Source organism: Nematolebias whitei, chromosome 11, assembly GCF_014905685.2.
Source record: "Nematolebias whitei isolate Nwh7 chromosome 11, NemWhi1, whole genome shotgun sequence".
NCBI classification, from domain to species: Eukaryota; Metazoa; Chordata; class Actinopteri; order Cyprinodontiformes; family Rivulidae; genus Nematolebias; species Nematolebias whitei.
The window spans coordinates 17,280,242-17,288,884 of record NC_056508.1 but is presented as its reverse complement, the minus strand read 5'-3'; positions in this window follow the sequence as shown (position 1 = coordinate 17,288,884).

The window sequence follows — 8,643 nt, the reverse complement described above, 5'->3', positions numbered from 1 at the left end:
CTTTGATTCTGAAAATAAATGACCGCATTCATTTTGATGGGTCAAAGGTAAATAACGTCTCTCGTTACATTTCTGTTAAATTCAATGCACGGCATTACACAGTCAGAAAGATGAGGAACTCGTGAATATTGTATCAATATATATCTCATATATTGTCATACTACATTGCTTCACTACACTCTTGTGTCCACCATGGTCCCGCTTTCTTTTTCAGCTTACCTTTGTTTACAGGAAATGTTATTTTTGCTGCCTTCAAAATAACATACCTAATCTTTTCCTCTGCATCTTCTACAGTATATCTTATTTAAATTAGCTTCCTCAATGTGTTTCTCACATACGGTATTTAAACACATCCCACTTTGCCTTGCCAAATATCCATCTTTCCCACCTTTCCACCACCTCCATCTCTTTAATGCTTTGGATTTTACAAAAAATTGAAAAATGGTCACTTCCTATTGTTGTCTCCTGCTCTATCTCTCATTGCCATAATCCAGCAAAATCTCTGGACACTAGTGTTAAATCTATAGCTGAGCAATGTCCTGTGTGAACGTCTATTCTTGTTCCCCTCCCATTGTTCATACACACCAAGTGATTTTCTTCCAAAAAATTGTACTATTATATCTCCATTTCTATCAGTCCGCTGTCCTCCCCATAAATTGCTGAGCATTAAAATCCCCCACCACATAACTTTATTTCTTTTCTGTTCCTGAAGTTCCTTTAATTTATCCAGATCTAATCTTTTACATGGATTATAATTTATTATAATCAATGGTTCTGCGTTTATCTATACCTCCACTACAACAAATTCATCTTTGTTTCTTTTCTTTACCACTCTAAAAGGCAGGTTCTCCCTGACAAAAGTGGCACAACCACTATCATTGCCTTCTACCGATCATATCTAACAGAAGTAGAATTTGAAATTCTGAAATCTAATTGAGGTTTTAACCAGGTTTCTTGTACACAAACTTCTGGATTCTCTTCGAATTTATCTATAAAGGGTTTTAATTCCTCTCCATTTGATATTAAACTTATTGCATTCCAGTGAAGAATCATGACCATAATACATTTGTTATCCTACCCATGCTGCTTCTTGATTGGCCTAAGCACTGAGATCATCCCTCACTTTTTCCCATGATAGTTTGTTAATATTAAGATGATTTGCTGCTGCTTTCACTATTATTTGAATTATCTCTGTTTTTGACTTTTTTCCCCATTGTTGCATTTATAACCCCTACAATGAATGTCACAAAGCTTTTTTAAATCCACACACACTTTATTTTCTCTTGTTTGGTTTAACCCTGCATCCATCCTGTTTTCCATCTCAACAATCTTTCTTTGCTTTACCACTTTGACAGCTTCTGCTAGGACACTTTTAGGCCTTTTGCACTGCTTCTACTCAGCCCCAACTCTGCTCAGCCCGCCACAGAAAGATCCCTTCTGCACCAGTACTTTTTAGTTGATTCTGGACCTGTTTTTGTCTTTGCTTCTCTGGTGGGACCGAGCGAGCTGAGTCAGGACCGAAACATGAATGCAGGACACTGATTGGTCAGGGGGAGGAGTCACTGGATCTCAGAAACTTTTCACCGATCCACCATTTGCAATCTCTCGGAATGCGGAGCAGCGGCTGGATCTATTTTTTAAGATTGTAAAAACAATAATGCTAAAGCGCAGGCGTTTTGTATGTTTGGTGACTGACGACAAAACTTGAGAGAGCTGAGTCACCGTGGAGGATCATACGAGCTACCGACCCATTGAACAAGGCCGGATTAACCATTTGGGCAACTGGGCAACTGCCCAGGGGCCCATGATCTCTAAGGGGCCCAGGGCAGTGAGGGCACAAGCAGAATATCTGGTCATCTCCTGCTTGACTTGGAGCCCTGCGCTGCACTGAGACACTGCTGCACTTCCACTGCATGTGTGCAGCCCTGCCTCCTCCCAGCAGCTGCTGCAGCTTTCTTTTTGCTTTTGTTTCTTTCAATCGGATCCTTGCGACCTGTCAATCAACCCAGAAGGTGTGTCAGTAACAGACCAATCAACAACCTCAATTTGTCCCGACGGTAAACGCCCCTGACCTGCTGACAAGCTCATACGTTTTTTTTTTCTTGAGATACATGGTTTTAATTAAAACAATGTTTGTACCTGCTGTGAGATGATTTTAGCAGTTTAGCAGATTTTTAATCTACTTCATGAAGAATAGTATGACTTAAAATCATTCATAAAACAGGAAGGAGGACTTATTATCTCTCCTCTTACTACAGTGAATGTGGTACTTTGCTATAAGTACAACTATATTTATGGCATCAGAGAAAGCTGAGCTTAAGTTATCCACATGAAGTAAAATGGCATCAGCATGAAAAGAAGGAATGTTCAGTTTGAGATTAATCCAGTTTCTGATGTCTGACCAAACACTTTGTACTGACATTTAAAAAAAATTGCTCGAGGGATTCATCTTGTGATTTACAAAAGACACACAAATCAACATCAAACTTAAATATTCTTTGCAGAAACATGGCTACAGGATATATCTTAATTATTATTTTAAAATGATTCTCCTTCACTTTAAGAGATTTAGACCATTTGACAAGTTTAGAATGAGCAGAAGTCATACTGGTTTTATGATTTATATTGGGAGGTTTCTTGAAGGAATCTTTGTTATACTCAGTAAATCCTTTGTCGCAAACATTCATTGATAATCTTATTTCATTTGAAGTCAACTAAGTTACAGCATTTAATTTTAATGTGGGCATCAAATCGTCACCTTTGAATATATAATATTTTTAATTATTGAATCAGCTGTTGGTCAGGTTACTTCTTGTTGTGCCATTAGCTCTAAAATATTTACTGAATCAAGTGTTTCCTTCCATCCATCCGTGGGGGTAGCAGCCTAAGTAGGGAGGCCCAGACTTCCCTCTCCACAGCCACTTGGACCAGCTCCTGCAGGGGAATCCCAAGGTGTTCCAAGTGTTTACTTGTGTAGGTAAAACTAGATGTTAAGCAACCATTAAAATACACCAGAAGGCAGGAAATGACATCTACTTTATTCAAAATTTTCTGGGGAGGACCCCCAAACACACATTATAAATGCTTCTGACACCAGTGGCCAACACGTTACTAAAAGAGTACACATATGGTGTCATGTGGTGTTCAAAGTACTTTCAACTTAATTTAGTCTTGAGGATTTGTATTTATGAGCATTTGGAGTTTTATACATAAAAATACACTTGATAGTTAGAATTTTAAGTATATTTACTGTATATTATGGTCATTTATTCTGTATATTGCCAGATTATGGTGATTCTGGGGTCGTGATGATGGGGCCCTTGAAGATTGTTGCCCAGGGTACAGTGAAGTGTTAATCTGGCCCTGCCATTAAAGCACGCAAGGCCAAACCCCGAGCCCCGGCCTCGCGTGCTCACAAAGGCCAGATTCCGAGCCCAGGCAGACGTGAGGACTGGGAGTCCAGGACGGAGGGTGGAAACATTTTTTTTTTAAACATTTTATGTATAAAAAATAATGTTGGCTTTTTTTTTTTTATCAGTGAAGAATAAAAATAAATAAACGGTGCTGGCTTTATCATGAAATCCTGTTTACACTTTGACTTTATTAATAATCTGTTAATTAAAGTTAACTCAGCTGAAAAATCATAAAAAAACAAAATTATTGGATCTCTCAGGAATATTTCCCTCAAACATGTTTAAAGAAGAGCCTTTGGTTCAACTTTATTCTACCCCTCAGACGTACAAATCACAAAACAAGAATTACACTTTAAATCACTAATAAAATTTAATCTGTATACAAGAAAGTCGTTCCACACTCTTGGAGCAGCAACAGAAAAAGCTTTGTCCCCTCTGAGCCTCCGTTTGGACCTCGGCACCTCCTGGAGCAGCTGATCAGCTGATCTGAGGCACCGAGCAGGAGAGTATTCAAAATAAAAATGTAACATTATTTATCTGAGGAGCAGACTGCTTTGAGTTTAACTCATCACAGAACTCTCACTCAGTGAACTAAAGTTCATTAAAAGTTCATTAGCAGGATTTTAGATTCTGGACAGGACTCCAGAACCGGTCCTGAAGTGCGGTGGAAATCCAGGCTGATGTGAGCAGAGCTGAGCAGAGGCTGAGTAGGAGTGGTGCAAAAGGACATTTACATAGACAGCTTTATTTGTCCCCGTAGGGAAATTAGTTTGCAGCATTGTTAGCAGGCAGTTACATAAAGGACATACATAAACAAACATGACATTAACATCCATCACTACAGCAAAGACGTTTGAGCTCAATAATTCATGATACCTTTTTATGATATAATGATTTAATTCCTTGTGGTATGAAAGAAAATTTTGTCCCGTTTCTTGAGAATAAAGGAAGGCAGAACCTTCGCCCTGAATGAAGCAACTCAAATGAGGATCTTAGGGGATGTGTCTTGTCTGCTATAATCTTGTTTGCCTTCCTCATAATTCTGTCCATGTATATGTTTTCCATGCTAGGCAGAGTGGTCCCTAACAGTTTACTGGCTGTGGTTACTATACTTCTCAAGGATTTCTTCTGAGCCTCTGTAGTGCCTGTAGTTGTTTTATCAGAGAGCGTTGAACATACTCTGACCTGCTGGGCCCTACCTGTTAAAAAGGCTGTAATCCATAAAATCAAGCTATGTGAGATTAAAAACTATTTTGTTAAGATTTCTGTTAAAATCATTGGCTGAATGATATTTAAAGCTGATGAGAAATCCACAAATAAAATTTTTACATGGGCTTTTGGTCTTTCAAGGTGGGAATAGAGTAGGTGCAGCATATAGAACACAAACATGCACAGCAGACAGGAAAACATAAAATAGAAATACAGATACAAATAGCAGCAGAAGCTAACTAAAATGGCCAACAGAGTAAAGAACAGACCGGGCCAAAACAAATCACACCGTGTTAAAGGCAAGCGAATAAAAGTGGGTCTTCAAGCGAGACTTAAAGACTGAGAGTGTGGGAGCCTGCCGGACACTCAGTGGCAACTCATTCCACAGTCGTGGACCTGCAACAGAGAAAGCCCTGTCACCCCTGAGCTTACGACGGGTTTCTGGGACTGAGAGAAGCATCTGGTCTGCTGACCTCAGAGAGCGCGGTGGGACATATGGCTGCAGAAGATCAGTGAGATAGGATGGGGCGGAACTGTTCAGTGATTTAAAAACATACATGAGAATTTTGAAATGGATCCGAAGGTGAATGGGTAGCCAGTGCAGGGAGGCCAAAACTGGCGTGATGTGCTCTCTATAGCCTGTACCAGTTAAAAATCGGGCTGCAGCATTTTGGACCAGTTGTAGACGAGCAATGGAGGACTGACTGATTCCAAACAGAAGTGAATTGCAGTAATCAAGCCTAGATGTTATGAAGGCGTGGATCACTGTCTCAAGGTTCTTTTTGGAGAGTATAGGCTTCAGCTTAGACAGCCGTCTCAGCTGAAAAAAACAGGATTTTACCATCATGTTTACGTGACTGTTGAGTTTTAAGGATGGGTCCATTATCACCCCCAGATTAGTGACCTTTTGTTTCTCTAGCGGGGCTAGAGAGAAAAGGTCAATGTCATGGTTCATGAGTGAGCCACTGGGATGGAACAGCATGACTTCAGACTTCTTCTCATTGAAGCTTAAGAAGTTTAAAGCCATCCAGTCCCGGATGTCAGCCAGGCAGTCAAGAAGAGGCTGAATAGAGCGTGTGCCTCTGTGCCTCAGGGGGAAGTAAATTTGGCAATCATCGGCGTAGAAATGAAAGGGTATGTCGTGTTTGCGGAAGATAGCACCTAGTGGCAGCAGGTATAAAGAAAAGAGAAGGGGACCGAGGATGGACCCCTGCGGTACCCCCCACTGGAGCGCTGTCGATGCCGAACTAGAATCTTTGATATTGACACAGAAGGTTCTGTCAGATAGGTAGGACCCAAACCATTTAAGGGCTGACCCTGTGATGCCCACCCACTGCTCCAGTCTAGAAATGAGGATGTTGTGGTCGATGGTGTCAAAAGCAGATGTAAGGTCCAATAGGACCAACAGCACAGAATCACCTGCGTCTGTGGAAATGAAAATGTCGTTAAAAACCTTCAGTAGAGCAGTTTCAGTGCTATGGCGAGATTTGAAGCCAGATTGGAATAACTCTAGGATAGCGTGATCCCCCAAAAACTGTTTCAACTGAGACTCCACAATTTTTTCCAGTAGTTTAAAGGTGAATGGGAGTCTGAATGGGAGTCTGGAGACAGGCCGGAAGTCGCATAGTCAGAACAGCATCATCCACCCCTCTAGAGGGCTGATATGCAAACTGTAGGGGGTCTAGAAGATGTTGTGTTTGAGAGAGAAGGACTTTTTTAATTATACACACAAAGCTCTTCATCCCCAGAGATGTCAGTGCAATGAGATGGAAATCATTTAACTCTGATGGCCTTTGAACTTTAGGCACCGGCACAATTATGGATGTTTTCCATAATAAAAGAACTATATGGTGGCTTACAGAATAGTTAAAATATTTGTGAAAGCTGGTGCTAGTTGTGAGGCACAATTTTTAAGAACCTCGCCAGAGATATTGTCAGGTCCAGGACTTTTTCGAGGGTTACAGGTTCCAAACATATGTTCAACCTCTGACACTTTTATGGTAAGTGGAGGCACTGGGGGGCATATCCTGCTCGCTCCTCAGATGAGCGCTGTCCTTGCAGTTGTCTTCAAACCTGCAGAAGAAATTATTAAGCTGATTTTCCAACTCTGCTCTTCTAATTTTAGGCAAATATTGATTTGATGGCCCTTTACCCTTGTGTTGAATGCTAGTCATAGTCTTTACTCCCTGCCATGCCTGTCTACAGTTTCCAGATGCCAGAGATGCATCTATTTTCTGTTTGTATTTGTGTTTATCAAGTTGTATCTGCCTTTTTATTTGTCTTTGCAGGGCCCTTCGAGCTGTTTCATCCAGACTGTTATAGGCTTTTCTCCTCTTGACCAGAAGGTCTTTTAGTACATTTGATATCCAAGGCTTATCATTTGGGTATAATTTGAAACATTTAGAAGGGATTACAGAATCTGCACAAAAGTTAATGTAGTCTGACACCGCTGTAACTTGATCATCAATATCGGGGGAACTAAAAACTTTCCATGTTGTGCAGTCAAAATATCTTTGTAGGGCCATTATGCAATCGTTGTTCCACACCTTGACAGTTTTGAACTGAGGCTTCTCTCTCTGTACCAGCCTCCTATATGTGGGGAGTGGTGGCGCAGAGGTTAGAGAGGTGGGCCTGTGATCCGAAGATCGCCGGTTCACGACCCGGCCCCGACAACATCAAAATTGTGGGTGGGGTAGGTGAAACACCCACACTTGCCCCCACCCTCATTCGCCCCTCTCTGGGCCCATGAGCAAGGCCCTTAACCCCCACCATGTGCTCCCTAAACTGGTCTCTCTTGAAAATGAGTTCTCGTGGCTCAAAAAGACTACCTGTATAAATAAAGGCTAAATGAAAATTTTAAAAAAATGAAAAAATATATTGGGCTCCTATTGTTGCATACTCTGACCTGTTGGACCTGTACGTCCTCTTCATCACTTCACAGCCCCCATACGCCACGCTGTGACTGCCACCACAACTGCAGCATTTTGGTTGCCTGCTCTTGTTGCACTTTTCATTTTCGTGATCTTCTCCACAACGTGCACACCTTCTCTTCCTTTTGCATGTCTGAGCTGTATGGCTAAATCTTTGGCAATTATATTACCTAAGAGGTCGTGGGACATATTCTCTCACATTGTACTGTGGGCCATAAACCATAAATAGACTTTTCCTGGAAGTCTTTCCTCATCAAATTCTAGCAAAACACTTTCACTGTTCCTTTTCCCTCCATTTTTAAAAGAAGTCTTCTTACATTTTTAACTCTCCCCGCTCTAAGATTTTATTTTATTTCCTCAACTGAGACCTCCCCCAGGATCCCCCAAGTCACTTCTTTCTTCCACCTACTCCCTTCTTGTCCAAGGCTCACACTTGTCACGTTACACTTTCCCAGCTCTCTCATCCTACATGCTCTGTCTTTTTGTTCTTCTGTAATAATAATTAAAATAATCAACAAGTTTCCATCTCAGAATTTTAGCAGTAGTAATGTCCCCCACTTGATTCTTTAAAATAGTGGATAGCTTAACTGGGTTGATTAATTGCCATCCCTTCTCCTCATTGACTCTAACAATTACTTTGAACTTCTTTACCTCTCTCTCCATTTCTTCTTCAGACTCATTCCAGTTTGTCACCACCCTTCCCTTCTTTCCTGCACCTGCCACTGCCGAAGAATTTCCTCTTTTTGAACTCATCCTTCCACCTGAAGTACCACTACTCCCCTCACTCTCATTACCTACACTATTTTGCCACCCTGGCCCATTCACAGCACAGCTGTGCCTCTCTGTCGTAGTCTTTATCCAGAGTTCCTTCACCAGTTCACAGGATTTCCCGATAGCGTCCTGGGTGTTCCCTCTACATCCACTTCCAGATGCCCGAAAAGTCTTTATTTCTTTATCTACCTCTTCTTCTATTTCCGTTCTCAATTTCAAATTTTTAACCATTCAGCTGGATCTGCAGCAAAATCAGGACTTTGAAAACGACTCTGATCAAAAGTGTCAAGTCCCACTTCCAGTTCAAACTCGAGCAAAGA